The 8627-nt window shown below is 31.9% G+C and overlaps 1 pseudogene; it reads right to left on the bottom strand.

The window, feature by feature from the left end:
* Positions 1 to 2769: 2769 nt before the first annotated feature.
* On the bottom strand, positions 2770 to 3417 carry LOC120077459 (annotated as a pseudogene).
* Positions 3418 to 8627: the final 5210 nt, after the last annotated feature.

Genomic DNA, 8627 nt, shown 5'->3' on the forward strand with positions numbered 1-8627 from the left:
AATAACTTCACTTAGGCCCAGAACCACTTGCATCTGTAAATAGACGGTAAATATAGTGATGCATGAATAACTCAACTTGATGAATGATCACTTAGGCTCCCCTTAAATGTGAGACCTACTCTCAAGTAAACTCAGGCTCCCCGTAAGTATGTGTATATAAGTGAGCAATTACTTAGGCTCCTACTAAGTATGAGACTCCTTCTCAATTGTAGTATTTACTCCTTCTACTGAAGACCACTTCACTTGATAAACTTAGGCTCCACTTAAGTTTGAGAAGCTCTTCTCAAGTAATGATGTCTTAGGCTCCCCATAAGAATAAGCCAACATTCTCATGAAGCATGCTTCAACATCGATCTAGAATACAACCTCAAGATCTTCAAGAATTATGAATTACAATCACAGAGATTGGCATACAACCACAATATTCAGCCACCAGCTTATTAAGTGAATGGCTTCAATAAAAATACTCAAAAGTGATAACCCTGGAAAGACAACAACATGCTCTTAAATAGGTATAATGAAAAAGGAAAATACACCATCTAAAATTTGTAGAGTATAAATAAGGAAAATATCCAAAAGAAATAAAACAATAGGATATTCCAAATAAAGAAAGAATTATCTGTAGGATCAACATTTTGAGTGACATCTTGAGACAATTTTTGAGATACCCAACAAGACAACTTTTTAAATAAATATAGCCAATTTCAAATCTCTAACAGTTTCGGTGTACTAATTTTTTATGTTGTTTTTTATGAACTTTTCTTTTGTGTATTTGTATGTGTTGTCATGTGATTTCATCTACTAAAAAAAGGAATAAAATGCATAAATTTTTAGAAATATGATAAGTCTATTGAAATCTATTGGGTTCTTGAAAAAACTATCATGCATTAGATATAGTTTTTATTTTATTTATTGTTTTTTTTTTTTTTTTGAAAATTTAAAATATTGATAGTGAAAAAATTAAAACAGAAATAATGGTTAAGAAGATAAAACAAAACAAGGTGGAAAATATTTAAGATCCAATTGCATTCATATAAGACTTTTCAAATAGAAATTTAATATGCTAAAAAATCAATACATAAACAATTAAATAATGTCTATCCACAGGAAATCTACTTTTAACATACCAAATACTATTTAAATAACAAAGCTAACTTGAACTATTACACAAACGTTAAAATTGAAATAAACTGCGAAAAAATATCATTTTGGTCTTCAAGTTTTAGGTCTAATTTATAATTCTTTTCTAATTTTAAAAGGTTAAATTTTTAGCTTTTAAGTTTTGAGTTTTATTTCAATTATGTATCTAAATTTCAAAATATTACAATTTAACCCTTGTAATTTGAGTTTTGTTGCAATTTAGTTCCTAAGTTTGATGATTTACAATTTTACTCTTATTTTGCACAAATACTCACATTTCAGTCATTGACGTTAATATCTATTAATTAATCCAAAATAATTATGAAGTAAAATTTTAAAGCTAATTCTAATAGTAGTGGAAAATAGTGAAACATAATTAATTATACTTATTTTAATTCTTCTAAATTAATTAATAAAAATTAATATAGAAAATAGAAAGTGTGCAATGAGTAAAAATTGATTTCAAAAGTCTTAGATCTTGAAACCTAGCAACAAAATTAAAACAAAATTGAAATCTCAAAGGAAAAATAGTAAAAGAGTAAATTGGTAACCATTTAGGCCTCATTTGGTAATAATTTAGTTTTTTTTTTAATTAAACCTACAGACACTATTCCAGCTCCAAATTTCTTCCTTTATTATCCACTTTTTACCACTAGTTTCAAAAATCAAGCTAAATTTTGAAAATGAAAAAAAAATAAATAGCTTTAAGATCCCGTTTGGCAATTATTTCATATTTGGTGTTTAGTTCTTAAAAATTAAGCCTCTTTTCATTCAATTTTATATAATAATTTGCATCTTTCTTAAGTACAATGGTTGAATTCTTAGTCAAATTGAAAAAAAGAAAAACAAATTTTTAAAAGTTACTTTTTTTACTTCTCAAATTTTTGCTTAGTTTTTTAAATTATTGGTTAGAAGTAAATATCAAAAAAAAAAAGAAAAGAAATTTAAGCTTGAAGTAGTGTCTATAGACTTAATTTTCAGAAAAAAATTAAAAATAAAATGGTTAATTACGAAACAGGGCCTAAAAATCTTGTTTTTATTTTTGAAATTTGTCTTAGAACTCAACTATTACACTTAAGAAAGATGTATATCGTTCTAAGAAATGGGAAAAAATAGGCTTTATTTTCAAAAACCAAAAACGAAAAATGAAATGTTTACCAATGAGAACTTAGTTTTTGATTTTTTTTCTTTGAAAATTAAGCCTATACACACTACTTCCATCTCTAAATTTCTTAAAATAGACTTAATTTTTAAAAACAGAAAATAATAAAAAAAACAAAATGGTTACATAACGGGACCTTTAAAGTGTAACATTAAACTTAAGGACCAATAAGATTATTATATTTTATTAAGAAAAGGATGATCGTTAGAAACATAGTCGATTAAATGAGTGCATGCATGTTGTGGGTTTGGAAGAAGAGGAGATGTTATGTAAAGAAGCAAGGAGTGAGACATAGAATGTATAGGAGGAAAAGTATACATAATTAATTTCATGTAACATCATCAATAAGATGCATTTTATTCATTAGCTAAGCTTGAACAATCTTCATGAATTCGCTGATTATTTTATCGAAAAATGGGGATAAAAATGATTTTGGAAATATATATGGTTGTTATGGTGTGTGGGTATGTAGTCATGGGCAGAAGGTAACATCATAGCTGGTTGTACTGCTGCATGTGAAAGTGCTATTTTCGTCGTCATAAGCATAACTGTAAGCCTGGGGGCATTCTTCCTCGAAGATCTTAGCAGAGATGCCAGGTTGACATATTTTTGGCTCGTTAAATTCAGCTGTGCAACAATCCTCTGGTCGGTTATATGCGAGACAGGAACTCTTACAGCCAATAACCCCATTTTTCCCTTGGACAATCAAATCTGATGGCACACCAATTCAATCTAAGAACATTTGGGTGATACACATTGCCCTGTTCCACCATTTGGAGTTATGGAAGCAGGTAAGGTTGAAGCCGTCACAAGGCTGATATCGTAGAAATCTGTGCCTCCATTTTGAGCTAATGTGAATTCAGCTAACGTAGCTGGTGGAATTCCTCCAGCGCATTGCAAATACAGAGCCAGTGGCACAATCTCCAGTTTCACAAGGAAACCCTTGAAGAGTCATATGTGCAACCTGTTCGAGCCCAAATTCTACCTGTCCATGGTGTAGGAAATTTATAATCTCATTCGCTCCAGAAGCTAATCCAAATCCAGTGGCAGATAATGTGGCTTGGTCCACTACCACTAGTTAATGTTGCGGGCCATATCGTATGTCTACAATTATTTTTTAATCACAATTGTAGCGGCATAACCTGTTTAACAAAAATTGTCAATTATCAAATACAAGACGTAAGAGAAAAACATTAAAACAGACACAAAAGGTACTATTATGTAAATCTTTACTCGAGGACAATAGCAAAGCAATGTGAAGAGGGTTTTGCTTGGATGAATGCCATTTAATTAATTTCAAGATGTTTCTTTATTGCTAATAAATCAATATTGTGAGTTATGTTGAAAATCACGTGTTGCCTCCCTAATTATACTTGTTAGAAAAATAGGAAAAATTCATGAGTTTGGCTAAGCCAATTTCTATGGGCTGCCAGTTTAGTTTATTTACAATATAAACCAAATAAATTTTAAAATGCTTAATTTGTCATTTTTCTAAGTTGACCATGGAATTTAATTGACATATATATAAACTATAAATTCATAATAGCTGCCCAAGTTGTAATTTAATTTGTATAATATAATACTTCATTTCTTTCTTATCAATTTTCATGTCTGCCAAATAATATCATACCTTAACTTCATCCAACGCATATCATTTCAAACTAAGTGAATTCTATTTTTTTATTTTATGAATTAGAATGAAAAAAAAAAAAAAACATCTGAAAAAAAAAGTATGAAAAACAATCTTGTATTGTGTATATAAAAGCTACGTCTGCCTGGAATAACTATATCTCCCCAAATTGCAATTTAATTTATTCTTTTATTAAAAAAACCAAAAAAATACATTCATGTCTGCTAAATAATGCAGCCTCGATTTATAGAATTTAAAATTCACACAAAGTATGAAATGAATTCTATTTCTATTTCATTCCTTTCGATTTCTAAATATTCTTTTTCTTTACAAACAAACCATTTTACTACTACGATTTTAAGTTCATTGACACACCTAAGATTTAAAAATTTCAACGTTTAGGTTAACAATCACTTTGAAAATATGAAAGTAATTTAGTGGACAGTTACGAAAATTAAGAACAATGCTGTAAGATTTTTGCAAAAATTGTTGGAATGAATGGTAGTGACCTTTCCTATAGAGTTGCATTGTTTCATCACTACAAGAAAATTGAGCTATTTCGACAATCTTATAGCGGAGGCTATAAAAAACGTTTGAGAAAGATATACATTTGTTGAAAGTATTGGAAAAACCTTTGAGAAATATGTACTTTTTATTAAAGTTAATAAAAACCTTTGAAAAAGATATATATTTATTGGAGGTTTTGGAAAAAAAATCTTTGAAAAATATGTAATTTTTATCGAAGGGTAATAAAAACCTTTGAGAAAGACATACATTTATCGGAAGCTTTGATAAGTCTTTTGAAAAATATGCACATTTTATTGAAGGTTAATAAAAACCTTTGAGAAAGATATACATTTATTGAAGGTATTGGAAAAACCCTTGAGAAATATACGCTTTTTATCGGAGGTTAATAAAAACCTTTGAAAAAGATATATATTTATTGGAGGTTTGAAAAAACCTTTGAGAAATATTTAGTTTTTATCGAAGGGTAATAAAAACATTTGAGAAAGACATACATTTATCGAAGGATTTGATAAGTCCTTTGAAAAATATGCACATTTTATTGAAGGTTAATAAAAACCTTTGAGAAAGATTTACATTTATTGAAGGTATTGGAAAAACCCTTGAGAAATTTATGCTTTTTATCGGAGGTTAATAAAAACGTGAGATATATTTAGTTTTTATCGAAGGGTAATAAAAACCTTTGAGAAAGACATACATTTATCGGAGGCTTTGATAAGTCCTTTAAAAAATATGCACCTTTTATTGAAGGTTAATAAAAACATTTGAGAAAGATATACATTTATTGAAGGTATTGGAAAAACCTTTGAGAAATATGTATTTTTTATTGAAGGTTAATAAAAACACCTTTGAGAAATATAACAATGTTATCAAATTATTAAAGGATTTCAAAAAACCTTTGAAAAAGTTTATTCTTAATAAAATTATTAAAGATGAGATTTATTTTAATAAAAAATATATATTAACATTTATCAAAGGTCGTTAAAATACCTTTGGAAATACTTACTTTTATCGAAGATTAGTAGAAGCCTTTAAGAAAAATATGCATTTGTAATAAGCAGACGTGTTGTACTAAACGGTGAGCAGACGATAATTGTACTGCGCTAAACGAAGAGTAGACGCGCTACACGATGGGCAGAATACTGAGCAATGGGCATTTGGCGATAGACGCAGGTGCTGGACGATGACGTTAAGCGATAGGTGGATGCATTAAAGGATTGTGAAGATGCGCGCAGCGTTGAACGATGAGGAGTGACGCGCTATACGATCGGGCTATACGATCGGGCTATACGATAGGCAAAGTACTGCACGATCAGTGAAAGCGCTAGACGATAAGCGTAGAAGTTGGACGATAGCGCTAGACAATAGCCGTGCTACACTAAACGATGAGCAGACGCGCTACACGATAGGCGAAATACTAAACGATGGCCATTGGGTGATAGACGTAGGCACTGGGCGATGACGTTAAGCGATAGGCGGATGTGTTAGACGATCGTGAAGATGCGCGCGACGTTAAACAATGAGGAGTTACGGCTAGACGATCGGGCTATACGATAGACAAAGTACTGTATGATCAGTGTAAGCGCTAGACGATAAGCGTAGAAGCTGGACGATAGCGCTAAACGATAACACTAGATGATAGCCGTGCTGCACTAGCCGATGAGTATACGCGCTACACGATAGGCGGAATACTAAGCGATGGGCATTGGGCGATAGACGCAGGCGCTGGGCGATGACGTTAAGCGATAGGCAGATGCATTAAACGATAAGGCATCAGCGCTAAACGATGGCCGTGGTAGCTAAACGATGGGCTATGCACAAGTTATATTAATTGTAATTTCTATGTTTTTAACCTACCCAACCCTAGCCGCCCTTGTCTTACCCTAGATCTCTAATTGCAATTTCTCTCTTTCTTTTATTTCTTTCTTAATCGATGAACCTCTGATTCCTCTACTCAGCGTCGATTCCCTCGATTCCCTCGATTCCATGTTCAACTTTTCCTAATCATCTTCCATTTTTACACTTCTCTTTCTTCTTTTTCCTTCCTGGATGGAACCTCAAGGCGGCAATAAGTTTCGCCTTGGCCAGAAGATCGGTAGAGGCTCCTTCGGGGAGATCTATCTTGGTTCGTCTGGTTTTTCTCCATTCTAGCTTCTCATTATGCTGCTCTATTACAACAACTAGATTTTAATGGTTCAATTCTATCTGCAGGTATGAATATACAAACGAATGAAGAGGTTACAATTAAACTCGTAAGTGTTCCGATCTTAATTTAACACTACGATTCTTGCTCCGCCTACTCTCTCTCTTCCTTCGCTTAGATGTGCTTATTTTTCCTTCGTTTTCCTAGATTCGGAGATGGAACCTCATATTGCTGATTTTGGTCTTGCAAAGCTGCTGAACCAAACTTCTGCACCAACGGCTTCTTCTTCTTTTGTAGGAACAATTGGCTACATTGCACCAAGGATCATTCTACACATACATTAGGAATTAGCTCTTCATTCTCATGTTTTTGTTTTAAAGTATTAAATTATGTGGTGATTCTGATTGAAGATTTTGATTGAAGAACTTGTAGATTCTGATTGAAGGGAGTAGATTAAGAAGGTGGTTTTGGTGGCTTTGAGATGCACAGAAAAGGATCCTAACAAGAGACCTATGATAAGAGATGTTGTGCTCTTTTTCCTTTACTGTGAGTATTGTGCAGGGTCAATTTTATAGATCTTTTTTCTCCTTTTGATTTCATCACTCACTAATATGCATAACCAAATTGTGTATTTAAATCAACTGATTACACTCATCATATCATTAATGATTAATATTTTGTTTCCTTCAATTTGTCTTATTGAATTCCTTTTGAGAGACACCCAATTGTTGTCATGGAACATGAATAAATTAGCTATAGAATTAACTCGGTTGTTGAAATTTGACAGTCATTGTGTACCATGTTTACTTTAACAATAGAATCATATTTGTTGGACTTTGTTAGTTAATACTAATGTTCAACTAACTTCACATCTTCTGCAATCTACACAACTTTGGTTCCTTAGGTATAGTTGGAAGCTTTGCTGACCTTTCAATAACCAAAAAAGCTTTACTCTAGATAAAGCTTTGGCTGAAAATGAGGATTACGACGATATCACATCGGGTCAGGTACCCGTTGTTGCTGATGTTCTTGTAGATTTCAAGCAACCTTTGATACTCAAGATAGACCGAACTGAAGATAACCATGAAAAATGACAAGGAAAGCTTATGGTTTGTAATCTCTCTGTACAGTTCCATAACTTAGGGACTCAGTTCAATAATCTGCTTTAAGTAGAAAAGAAGCCTAATTTCTTTTGATTGAGTAATGTATTATTAGAGTAGCTTAGCTTGTGTCTTTTGATTGGGGATGAATATATATATATAATAACTTTTAAGCAGTCCCCTTGAACTTTTCTATATCATATTTCTAGGAAAGAAAAAAAGGAAGATCTTGACAGATTTCATCTGCGATGGAAACGAAGTGTAAAGTAGTCTAGATTGGTACAGGAATCACTTGGCTCGATTTTTTATTATTATTATTTTAATTATCTTGTGTTGTACTTATTTTTTTGCAGAAAGAGTTGGCGAGATTGAAGAGTGAATTGAGGACCCCTGCCCCTGTTTCATCCAGTTCTGAATATGCAGCCCTACTTATAGTTGTACCTAGAGCATTTTTTCTTGCCCTTCATTTGAAAATCATGTAATTGCCCCTTTATTTACTTTTTAGTTTAATTGTGACTATCATAATGTACAACAATATTTATAAGATTTTTTTTTGCTGTTGGGTGGAAGATTTTACCCCATGGGCAATAACGGTAAACTAAGTCGATCATGTATTACCTTTGTGTTGTACCGATAGTTCTCCCTCCTAATGTATTTCTGATTCTCTTTTGTAAATTGCCTTACTTATATCCAATGATTCAATGAACACCTTCTGTATTACTGAGCTTTACTTGGAAGGAGCTGTCGTGCAATTTCTTCGATGCTATAGAGAAGACGCTGCATGTTATGCTTATCTTAATGTTAGTGCATAGCGCATTATTTCCCCTAAATTAAGGTATAAGTCTGTTTATGCTTATCTACAATGAATAATTTGAATAAGTTTTTCTTTCATAGTTCATACTTGTAGTTTTTTTTTATTGCCAATCG

The sequence above is a fragment of the Benincasa hispida genome, chromosome 5 (genome assembly GCF_009727055.1).
Source record: "Benincasa hispida cultivar B227 chromosome 5, ASM972705v1, whole genome shotgun sequence".
NCBI classification, from domain to species: Eukaryota; Viridiplantae; Streptophyta; class Magnoliopsida; order Cucurbitales; family Cucurbitaceae; genus Benincasa; species Benincasa hispida.